The sequence below is a fragment of the Aythya marila genome, assembly GCF_965140915.1.
Source record: "Aythya marila genome assembly, chromosome: 8".
NCBI lineage: Eukaryota > Metazoa > Chordata > Aves > Anseriformes > Anatidae > Aythya > Aythya marila.
In genome coordinates, this window is record NC_139049.1 from 6,494,851 (window position 1) to 6,507,406 (window position 12,556).

General features: G+C 39.2%; 1 protein-coding gene across 5 annotated transcripts in view; it reads right to left on the bottom strand.

The window, feature by feature from the left end:
* The window catches only part of CAMSAP2 (calmodulin regulated spectrin associated protein family member 2), a 79,490-nt gene that overhangs the window by 39,207 nt on the left and 27,727 nt on the right, over window positions 1–12,556 (bottom strand). Inside the window, exon 2 of one of the 5 annotated variants that reach the window (XM_082766386.1) lies at window positions 171–216. The exons of the other annotated variants lie outside the window; for them this stretch is intronic. The gene's annotated coding sequence lies outside the window, so the exon portion shown is untranslated. The remainder of the gene's footprint in view (window positions 1–170; window positions 217–12,556) is intronic. 5 annotated transcript variants of the gene reach the window in all.

Below are 12,556 nucleotides of genomic sequence, written 5' to 3' on the forward strand. Positions count from 1 at the left end.
ATTAAATCACTTTGATGTTTTATCAGAGCCAAAGAGATCTTCTGAAGTTTTCACCCTAGTGAAAACAACCCCGCTGCCTGATCGATGTTATTTGTACTGGAAATAAAAGCTGAGAGTGTCTGGCAAACAACCATCATTATCATGTGAACACTGCGTAAGTGGAGGCTTACCTATTTTTAAACTCATAATCCAGGAAGATGATACAATTATAAAAACCTTAATTAAAAAAAAAATGACAGAAAACATTTATTTTTCTTCTAGCAAAACTAATTATCTTACACAAAATTCTTCACTCAGAGGGTGGTGAGGCCCTGGCACAGGCTGCCCAGAGGAGCTGTGGATGCCCCATCCCTGGAGGTGTTCAAGGGCAGCTGGGATGGGGCTGTGAGCAACCTGGGCTGCTGGGAGGTGTCCCTGCCCATGGCAGGGGGGCTGGAACTGGGTGATCTTTAAGGTCCCTTCCAACCCAAACCATTCTGTGATTCTATGTAGATATAGCTATATATGCACAACTTGATTTATGATAGGCATTATAAATAAAATTTATCTTCTGATAACAGACGTGTTTCTCCTGATATTGTTATGTATTGAAAGACAAGGGCTACTTCACATTTTCTAATAATAATAATAATAATAAAAAACAACAAACACAAACAAACAGGATTTTCCTTAGATTCTTACGACTACAAAAGTGATATCAGTTTGTAGAGGCACTGTCTTCTGAAAAACATGTGTTTCTGTTTCATAAGTAGAGAACAGCAGCAGCTTTCTAAGCATTAAGGAACATTTCTCCTGAACCAGAACGATTTCCAAAGATGCTATTTTTGAAAACACTGCCTTTAAATACATCTCACATTGCAAACAAAGACCCCAAACACTCGTTAACACCATCACTTCAGTTCAATTCTGTAGGAAAATATTCATATAAATATTTCAGAAGGTAGCTTTTACAGCCATGGCAACAGCAATGAACGACACGAGCCACGCAGCCGTACGCTATAATCACCACAGCTGAGGCTGTACACACACACTGCTTGGTCCAGGATTATGAGGGGGGAAAAAGACCAACAGATTCAGGTTTCACGCTGCCCTTAGTGTTTGTATTACTAGAGAAAGTGAGGATGCTGGCCTCGGAAGCAGCACACACCATTTTTTACGCAGTTAAGCTGCTTTGTTTGACAAAAAAGGCAGGCTATACTTACTGTATACATTAACTAGAGATGTTCACAAAACTGCTCCTGACAGGCAACCTTCCTGCAACAGCTTAGGCTCTGCACACCCTGATGTGCCCCGTGAGCCCTTCTGCCTGCTGCAGGCTCTATCCACGCTGCTAGCACAGGCAGCACAGCCGGGCTGGTAACCAGCATCACCCAGCGCTTCTTCATCCCCTCACAAGACGTCAGTGCCCATCTCTTGCACCCAGAAGGCTCACTCCAGCCCACACATCTTTTCTCTTCGGCCCACTGCCACCCTCCCCCAGTAACTCAGGTGCCTGCCTGAAAAGATGCAGGGAGCAGACTCCTCAAGGACAAGGCTGGGCAGGCCTCACCTCACCGAGCAAGAAGTCAGTTCACAGAAAGGGCTGTTCCCCTTGTTTCATAGTGGGTTTAGGAGCTGAAAAAGACCTGCCTCAGCCTCCTGTGTGCAGACACATTGACTTAAGGCATTACAGCTCCTCGGTTGAAGACCAAACTCTCACCTCAGAGCGGAACACAGGTGACTGGAAAACTACACCCCAGTGTGCGACACAGCCGCTCCTCAGTGTGTGTTCACACACAGGCTCTCTGACACACTCCAAAGCTGAGAGAAGGCCAAGGCCTGCACCTAAATACACTCCGAGGCACAGGGAGGGAAGTACATTGCCCTCTCTGCGGTGTTTTATCAAGAGATGGAAAAAAGTCATTGAGCAGCTTGGTTCAGAGACTGCAGAATTAGGTTATGAAGCAACAGCTGAAGAATCGCATTAAACGGCATGGTGCTGCAGTGAAGTCTGCCCTCATTATAGAGGAAAAATACCTGTATGTGTCCAAACAAATTGGTAAACAGATTATTCACATCTTAGAGTCGGTATCCATGGTATCCATAAATACAGAAATAGGCTGAAAACATGATTTAAAGGAAGTAAACTCATTACACTGTGCTACAAACGAAATTTACAAAAATGACACTTAAGTTTCTGTCAGTTGCAAAAACGTTTTTATTTCTGGATATATACTTTTATGGAAGAGTACTTTCTATTCTTTTGTATCCCATACCAACATTTGTGGCTTGATTTCAGATAACTTTTCCGATTTAAGCTGTGACTTCTAAAATAAACCTTTGCCTACACGTAAAATTCTCTTCACTCTACCATAGCATTCATGCAAATTCCACTTAGTTCTGACACCCACACCTTAAAATGCAGCCCATTTCTTCTGCTCAAACATCGACACATTATGTGTTTAATACATGCCTACAACATTGCCCAGTCTATGTTTGATACACGTGTTGTTGAGTGACTGTTTGGAGAGAAAAACAATAGAGCAAAGTTCAAAAACCACTGCTATCACTCAAACTTTATTCACTACTTGCTTGCTGCCTACCAACATGCTCAATACGTTATAAATGAATTGAGAAAATTAAATTAATGACAACAGGCTAGCTGAGTCACCTATTTTCAATGTTTCTAGCAAATTATTAATGAACCGCAAACTACTTAAGCAAACAGAGAGAGGAACGAGAAGGATGACCTTAGCCAGTCTGTACTATCAAAACAAGGTTTAATCAACTTTCACTCACACCAATGGGATCCACATCACAACCCTGTTTTCCTTATAGTTCAGATAGGACACTCAAAAGGTCATTTTTATAGAACATTAAAAATAAGAACTTTAGTCAATTTGCGTCTATGATCCTGAGAAACAATCCACAAATTTACAGATTTTTGCCAGCTGAAAAAAAACAAATTTTGTTTAACAGACTGTTACTGTAGTAATTAAAATATTAAAAGTTATCAAATATGATTTTTCTCCCCAGAAGCAAACAAATAACAAATAAGGTAACTTACACCTAATTTTTTAATTTTCATTTTAAATTAATTTCACACACAGTTCCCCTGTTTTTTCCCCACTTATCCTGGATAAAGTCCGACAAGCTGCATTCTTTTACATATTTTCATTCATTGTGCTAAACAAGAAAGCCTAAATTAAAAACTGTGCTAAAAAATGTAATATCCTACTGTTCCAAACACAGGGTTTATCAGCATAACTGCTGCAGTTCTGAAAAAAATAAATTTATTGTAGCAATCAGGTTCCATTTCTTGTGCAACTCACTGTGCAGTGTATTTTAGGTAGAGCTAATAAAGCAAAAGGGAGCAGCCACTTTTACTAGTAAGGTCCAAAATGTGACTGAACCTTGTTATAAGGAAGCGATCTTTCATACCCGAAGAGAAACACCGATACCGTTCTCAGCTGGGCAGAAACTGGGATCATTGCTCAGCAATGTCTTCTTTCTCTTCAGAAGCTGTAATACAACATCTGAAGGAAGTCCCAGGAGCTGCTGCTGCCTGGTACCTACATGTGGATGGTACTCTAACTCCTGCCATTTCCTCCAACACGTCAGCATTCTGACATGCAGAATAAAAAACTAGGCAGGATATCACGCTGTCATATCCCTCCCACATCCAGAACTGCATATTTCAATATATACACATGATTCAAGCATATTTCAATAAATACACATGACTTTGGGAAAAAAACACACCTTGTTGAGGGATAAATAATTTTTTTTATTTTATATTAACATTTATAGACTGATTTACAAAAGCATTAATCTTTTTTCTTTTTTTCTTCTAGATATTTCTATAATACATGAGCAGTGAACAACATAGGAAGTAATGCACTTACCACAGCAAGACTCAGTTATGCTGAGATTTGGTCTAAGTCAAATTAAAAAAAAAATAGTCTTTCCATTCCTTGATCATATCAACACAATGGTGCAAAGTACTAAGATTTTGTATGGCACAGCGTGAATTATTAAAAAAAATACAAAATGCTATATTATTAGAGATACTTTATTTTTAAGACAAACGTGGCTTTGCCTTTCTCAGCTACACCCTGCACAGAATGTTAAGAGTTTTAACTCAATAATCTCATATAATTACTGGTTCCTTTCTGCTTCTTTAATGTAGGTTCCACAGCTTTATTTTCTGCTACTGAATAGTTCAGTAAGAGGCTTACTGAACTGTAGAATTATTATTCTGAAGCATCGTTGCTAATGCTTCCTCTGTCTGCCTCATCTTCAGTTACAGAGCTTGCTCCATCTCCCTTGAAGAATTGCCAACAACTTCACAGAGAAACGTGCTGTGGAAAAGGTGTACATGGTATTGTACACACACAAATACTTATGGATAGATACTGCATATTATAGACACCTCTGCTATTAGTACATACTACTACCATACTCCATTAAAGGATCCAAGTCAGGAGGTCTCTTCTGTCCTGACCCTTTAGGAAAATCATAGGGAAAACCATTTCTCAGTTTGCTATTTGAGGAAAGGGACAGAAAAAAATAAAGAAAAAAAAAGGAAAGTAGACGATATAACTTATCTTCATGCTTAAAACACACACAAACAAAAATGCCAACTCTTTCCTTGATTTTTTTTATTGAAGAAAAAAATGTCCCCTGGTCTCACTATGCTTTAATAGACAATCTTTGACAGGACATGTCTTTTGTAAACAGAAATGGCTTTTGTAAACAGAAATACATATTTACGTTCTTATGGAAGGAAGCTTGTTGTGGTTCAAGAATTTTTTGACAAGAATTTTGTGAAGAAATTTGGTCACATTTAGGAAAAAAGTCTTTACACAGTAGCTCTCACTTGCACAATAAAAATGCATTTCTAGTTAAACTCTCTAAAGATTTTGCTCAAGCTGGACTAGGCACCTGAACAGAAAACAGAAAAGATCAGATCACTACAAGTAACTGAGAGAATGGTTTATCACCTTTTGCGTCAATAGCTATACTTGTTGCCAACTGTGCTCACCTGTTGAAAAAAGGTTTTGGATCCATGTATTTCTCAAAATGCAGAAAACAAAACAAAACAACCAAGTTTGGGTCACAACGTTCACATGCAGCATTCACACCACTGCAGACAGCTACTCCAGTGAACAAAAACATAGAGTAAACTCCATGGGCTTGATGAAATTCAGCCTGAAGATACTACATGCAAGCACTAAAACTACAAATATGTTAAATGTTTAGTGCATTCTTAAAAATAGCTGATCTGTTAATGCTAACTAAAGTAACATTTCCTAAAATAAAATGGCAATTCTCACAATGTTCTGCCAGTATATGCCAGTTCTTGATTTAATGTTGAATTTCCTGTCATGATTACTACTGCAGGTTATTTGCTAGTTAATACAGAACAAGGATAACTGGAAAGAAACAAAATAAGAAAGAATACAATAGCCAAGAGATCATCCCCATAGAAAACATCACTGAAATTACAACTGTCCAAGTCTTAAGAGAATCTACGAGAATAATGCGAGGACTATCTATATTCCAGTTCTCGTTTAGGAGTGGAAAAGGGTTGAACTGCAGCTCATGGAAAGCACAGGCAAGGCTCGATACTGCAGGAGGTGAGGAAGGAAATTATGAGTGGAGACAATGGGCAATAAACCTACTACAAACTTCAAGGTTATTATATCATGTATTTATTTATTATGTACTAAAATTTTGACAATTCAGATACTTTAAAGGGGATGCTTTTAAAAGACTGATGAACAAAACGAACAGTCAGAAGTATTCGGTCCTGCCATTTGTCACAATTTTTGGACTTAATTCTTCACTTGCCTCACACAATACTAATGCCTAGCACAACTCTAAAATAAGCCCAGTTGTCTCGTTATTCTTGCCCTGCAATGCAATGATCAGGTTGAATTACCTCACGGCATTTTCATGAGGAACAAGCACTTAGCTCCAGCAAGATGCTTGTTCAGCAGGAACGGGCATTACTGAGTCATGCCAAACACATCGTAACAGGTTCTGCAAGGTCGGGGGAATGCTTTTATTTTCAGTGTTTATTATAACCTGCCGTATTTGGTCAACTTTTTACATTTGGTAATCAGTTACATAAATGTATAAAAACATCATGGTTTGATTCACTATACGTATTTGACATGGGAAATAATTCATATCTAGAAATAGATTTGTTAAGTATATAACCTAGGTACGTTAGGCATTTTGGTAACAGTTCTCCTGCCTAAGGTTTCTTCATAATGCGTATTAGGAAATTTAGTAACTTAATCTATTAACTCAATCCTAGTTAAATGCTTAACGGATTCCCAAATTCTTTTAGAATCACATCACCAAGTGGGACTTTGCCCCTGAACCCTTCCAGGTCTCCTCAGAGTGAAAAAAAAAAACACATGAAATTCTTGCACAACAAGCACTGGAATCAAGAACTACCAAATGAAGGTCATTCTATTATTTTTATCATTTTAGAGTTTCACACTACTTAAAAAAAAATAATAATATTTATATATCCCCACACAGACACTCCGCCAAGAATTACTCCAGAAACTGGCACATCAGTGTCTTCATATCAAGTTCTCATTTTCCCAAATAAAATATTTGCAGTTACATAGGCTAAACTAAAATGAGAAATTAATACAGGATAACTGATAGCAAGATGAGTTATACATATTTAGAGGAATAAACAGCACTGGCCTCAGATTTCCTGGAGTATTTTGCTTTTGGTGATAATTAAGGGTTTTGCTAGATCGCACAGTCAAACCCTGTCCAGATAAAGTAGAAACAAAAATAACATACAACAATTTTTGTTTTGTGTTTGCACAAACGTGCATTGTTTGCTTGTTCTTATGCTCTAGACATTTAAACCAAGAAGAAACAGCAATTATATAAAATATCATCTGAACTTTTTTGTGTCACAACAACCTCCACCAATCTTTGCAGAATACAGGAGTTGGGAAAGAGAGAGACAGGGCTTGGGTTGCAAACCACGCATATCCATATCCAAATGGGAAGTAGTTCCCTCTTCCTGACTCACTCATACCTGCATGGCAATGCCACTGAAAGCAGTGGTATAACTCCTCCGGCAGCTCAGCTAAGCACGTCTGGAGGCTGTTGTCACAGGCAGCAGTACCCTAGCCTGTTCATCGCAGAAATACTGGAGAACTACCACTTCTGGGTGGAGACACAGCAGCAGAGACAAGACAAGCCACACTGCTACAGAATTTGGGGTGTGTGCTAGAAGTATAAGAAAGGGAGAGAAAGAAAAGAGGCTGAGATCCCAGAATGAGAGGATATGTAGGTCTGGGGTACTAATTTAAGGCAGTGACAGCAGAGGCTGTCTTCTCCAGTGCACAACACCTTGTGCTTCAAGTTCCACTGACAAAGCCACCCACGGCCCCCTGGAGTTTCTGAGACATTTTGAAACCTTGCAACCCAGACTTCTAGTTGATTTACTTCCCATTAAACTATCAATAGCCATTTTTGAATGACAAATGAGAGTTGTGCTCCTCAGGTAAGCAATGCAGCATGCTTTCTGACTGACGACACTTCTGTTTTGCCTTTTCCTTACCATGGAACTGGTTCTTTACTGTCACGCAACTTAACTTATCTCTTTCTACTGCCCTATGGCCTTGGGTTCTGACAAAGGGAGGTCTAATAATGAGCTCTTCTGCACAGAGTACTAATTAGCGTCATTTTTCTCTTTGCTCTCATTACTGTGATGAATAATACGATACACTGGTTTGTTGACTTACTATGTTTGACACACACCAGAGATTGGAAGGTTGATTACTCATTGCAATTTAGGATGATTCTCAGGTTTACAGAGAACGTAAGTAGTAGATCATTTTCTACAATTTGCTGGAGCAAAACTCAAACAATATTTGAAAGAACACCAAGTCAAGGAAAACCTGATGTTGGAAGTGACCTCTGGATTTCATTTAGAGCAGTATCTTCAAGGCAGGTCCAGCAAGCTCCTGTTTCTCAGTGGCTTCCCCAGTCACATTCTTAATATCAACAAGGATGGAGAACCTACAGTGTCTCTGGGTAACCACCTACCTAATGTCTTCCATCATGTCAAAGTTGGCTGGTTTCAATCTCAGTATAAAATCACAGCTTCAGGGAAAGTATATGGCTAAATTCAACCCTACAGGAAGACTATGCAGCTCGTTTGGTTCAGTAAGAGAATAAAAGTCTGAGCTCTCAATAACACTATTTGATACAGGTAAATACAGACCACTTCCTCTCCTACATGTATAGTAAAAGAGATCAAATTAGCAGTGGTTCTCTCATTTCTCAAACCAAAAACGACTACAATAGGGCATTTAATTGAAATCTTCAACTAAAGTCCAGTGTTGGTACTAAACCAAACAAACATAACCCTGTAAAGTCATCCACAGCACAAGCAAACACAAGGTACCATGCCGTTGTTGTCTTTTACAATATAAATCAAGTATTTCTTTAATACAAGCATAAACAATACAGACTTCTGTTCAGCATAATTCAGCCTACCACATAAAATTTAAAGTTTCACCAGACAATATGAGAAGCGGGAAAGCAATCAGGATGTTATCTTTCAAACGTAGGAAATGAGCTTGAATTTTTGTGTGAAGAGCTATATAAAACATTCCTACATTTTCATCTGACAAGGCTCCTTATAAATTCCATTCTGCCTTTTTCCTTACACATTTTTTTCTTAAATTTCATTTACTAATGTTATGGTGACGTGGCTTCATCCGCACAGTGCTGGGACCAGCCTAGAAGGGTAAAATTTCAGCTACTCCGTTCCACTCCCTTTCCTTAGGAGATGTGCCTCATAGCTGAAAGCTGTGTGTGACTCTTGCTTATATACTATATCGGAAATCAAGACTTTAAATAACTCAGTGAAGACATTTTAGCAAGAATTTTTGATTGTAAACAAAGGCTTTTTTTTTTTTTTTTTTCCAGAAGTCATTTCATTTCTTTGAGGTGGCCACTCTTCATGGTCCAAATGTGTATTTTTACTGTTTGTTGGGCAAACGTACATCTTTAAGCACCTTAGATGTACATTAATCCAGGAAAATACCAGTTAAAGAATCAGAACATTATGCCTGGTCATTTCAGCATGCCGTCTTTAAAAATAGGAAAACTAGATTCAATTTTTGTATGGAAACGTATGAAACCTTCCTGCATTTGCATAGGAACATTCCTTACTAATTCTTTATTAACCATAAAAAAGGCAGAGAAATACAGTCATCATACTCATTATTGTAATGGCAATTACATTAAGAATAGGAATTATTTGTCCTTTTCCTGAAGGGTTAAGAGCAACATTCCATTTATGAACCATAACATAGCACAATAAGACATGAGAGGGAAATTGACCTTGTCAAACATTTTCTTTCAAAATAACAGCTAAGGTCAAAAGAAATTTCCCAGTCTCCTACTTAAGTGAATTCTAGCAGCAGCATTAAAGAAATTAAAACAGACACAGGAAATTACACTGATCATAAGAAACCTGTTTCCCTATGGCTGTTCTTGTCGTAAAGCCTTGTAGGTGACAAGCTGCTGACTAATAGCATTACTAAATCAGACAGCTGACCAACATTTTTTCATCTAGTGATTAAAGGATTGTGACAGGCCAGCTGTAACAGTGGCTACTAAGCATGGAAATGGTCCACAGAGATGCTGTAACATCAGTGGGAAAGGTGCACGGCGTTGTTTTGGTAAATGCATTCAAAAGCCTTTCCACTTGTTTGGTTAATCCAGACTAAACACCAAGCTTCCTTGCGACTGATCTTGAACATCTTCAAACAGGCTACGATACAGGCTTCTCTTGTCAAGAACCTCTTTGCTTTGAAGTTAATCTGGAATTTAAGGCCTGTCCTGGCAAGGTGACAGAATGTCTTCCTATCGGCTTTTCACAAAAATGGGAAGTTCACTGGAATAGTAACTGAGACTTTTCCTTTTAGAAATTATTTTGGTGAAGGCATGGAAAATAATTGTAATACCATCTTCCCTAAGTGCATTTTCTTCCAAGAAGCCTTTTTAAAAATCAAAAGGTTAATTAGTTTGTGCCCCCCTTACCCTCCATAGAAAACACCAGAATGCTTTTTCCCCAGAGGTGAAGGCCATGACAGGAGCCCACTATGAGATGCTGTGAGTACCTCTTAGTTAATTGGTAGCCAAGACAAAAAAGAGGCCTGGTCTCACGCTACACGGGTATCTGACTGTAAGCTACAGTTTTTAAGGCATGAAAACGAATTGGAAAAGTCTCTCCCCTCCACTTCCCTTTGGTAATGAAATAATTGCCAGTTCATGTGTCTATTTAAAGATTAAAACAATAAAACACACGATCATGTTCTCATTCCTCATGCCTTTTTGGTTTATAATGTTATTCCAGGAGGTGTTGCGTAATTAGTACCTCTCAAAATGGTAAAGTAAGCTGCAGCAATAACATTCACATCGGGGTAAACAACTATTTTCTTTGGCAAAATCCCACTCCTCCTTTTCTCCCCAACCGAGGCAAGCTGAGTAAGAGGCTGGGATGAGAAATGAAACTAAACCAGACAAAACAGCTGAAGACAAGAGCAGAACGCAGAAACATGACAAATCTTAACTCCTACCCTTTCATTTGCAAAATATCACTTTTCAATGAGTTAAGATGGCGATCTCTGGAATGCATGTAGGCATCTGCTGCGCCTCCAACACCAGCGGTAAATACCAGCGGCATTATTCGAAACCTCTGCTACGAGCACAAGAGATGTCAGTGCACGCTGCCCAGAAACCACACAGGCCTTGGCATAATGACAAAGTCTTTGCTTCAGCAAAATGAATGATCCCGTGCTTCAGCAAAACAAATGATCCCCCATCTCAGCTATTAAATCACACTTAACCACAGAATCACAGAAAGGTTTGGGTTAGAAGGGACCTTAGAGCCCACCCAGTTCCAGCCCCCTGCCATGGGCAGGGACAGCTCCCTGCAGCCCAGGCTGCTCACAGCCCCAGGGATGGGGCATCCACAGCTCCTCTGGGCAGCCTGTGCCAGGGCCTCAGCACCCTCTGAGTGAAGAATTTCCTCCTAACTTCTAATCTAAATCTACCCTTTTTAGTTTAAAACCATGCCCCTTGTCCCATCTGCCCATGCCTCCTTGTGCTGGGGGGAACTGTGAAGAGGGGTGAAGAAGGGAAGGATCTGGAAAGCCAAGGATTTTTAACTATTCTTTAATAGATTCAGGAAATAACAGCCATAGTTAAGCATCATGCCCCACCAGCAGTGCCACGTACTGCAATAGTGAGATCAGTGCAGGCCTAGTGCAGAAGATACGTACAGGTGTTGTGTGTTTAAAAGGTGGTGTGAACAATAAGGACCACAGAGGAATGACATCAGGGCAGGCCAAAAACACTGCTACAAAGTACTGCTACAAGAATCCTAGTAATATTTTTTTTTTAAATGAGACTAAATAAAGCAATGTAGAAATTGCTGTTCACTGAATTGTCCAACTCTGACTGCCTTATTGCACTTTGTGTTTAAATGTTTGTGTTTTCTTTTCCACACCTCCTTCTCACTAAAATTATAAACTGAGAGACATCTGTTCTTTCTTTACAAACATCCCGACTCTGTAATCCCATAATCCCTAAATGGGAAAGGGTGATTATTGGAAGCTTGTCTGAACTGCTCGTGAGATACATCACTAAATGTATGAGCAAACACAAGTCAGCAGCTTGAAGTACGTGCCATCAGAATAAAAGGCAGTAAGTGTAACTTATGTTACCTGAGAACCCAAAGGAAAACATTATCAAACCTAAAAATCTGTCTGTCAGCATGGGCAGGCCAATCCATTTCAGAAAGATAAAAATCAGCATTGCAATAGCACAAGGTGGCATGGACACCATTAGAAAAACTGGTATATAATTCTCTAAAGAAGCAATATCACAGCACATTTAGTCACAGGTAACAGGCAATGCCCAGTACAGTGTCTGCACAGTCTGCCTGATCATCCCAAACAGTAAATAATTCTGCTAAAGAAAATCAATGGAGTACACACCATAGATGCATGAACACTTAGCATACTCTAGCACTACTCAAAAGAGGAAATTCTCTGAAAGTCGCTGATGCTCTAAACAAATATATTCATCTGGAAGCCTCAGTTACAACAAAAATAGTAGATTTAAAATCAAATTTCCTGCATGTGGACCTGCCCTTCTCATGAAAGTGACTTAGGGAGTACAAGTTGGGGCCCTCACCTGTTACACTGTTAGTTACAGTGATGCTGGTAGTACAATGAAACAAAGTCCTGAAGATACCTCACTGCCAGATTTTCAGAGAGAATCAATTTGCTTGTTCTGTAGGTCCTGTACTTCGATTGAAAAGTAAGATAGAAAAAAAAAAAAAAAAAAGCTTTTTGCTTCCTCTCAGATATATAGCACACGGTAATCCAACACTTCTCAAAGAAAGGTATTTCCCTGAGCTGTGCACCACAGAGTTCATTTTCACCTTGTCTCTTCTCAAAGCTAACCTGTAACACTTCACTGCTGAATTCCATGTGGGCTTAGAGCAACACTA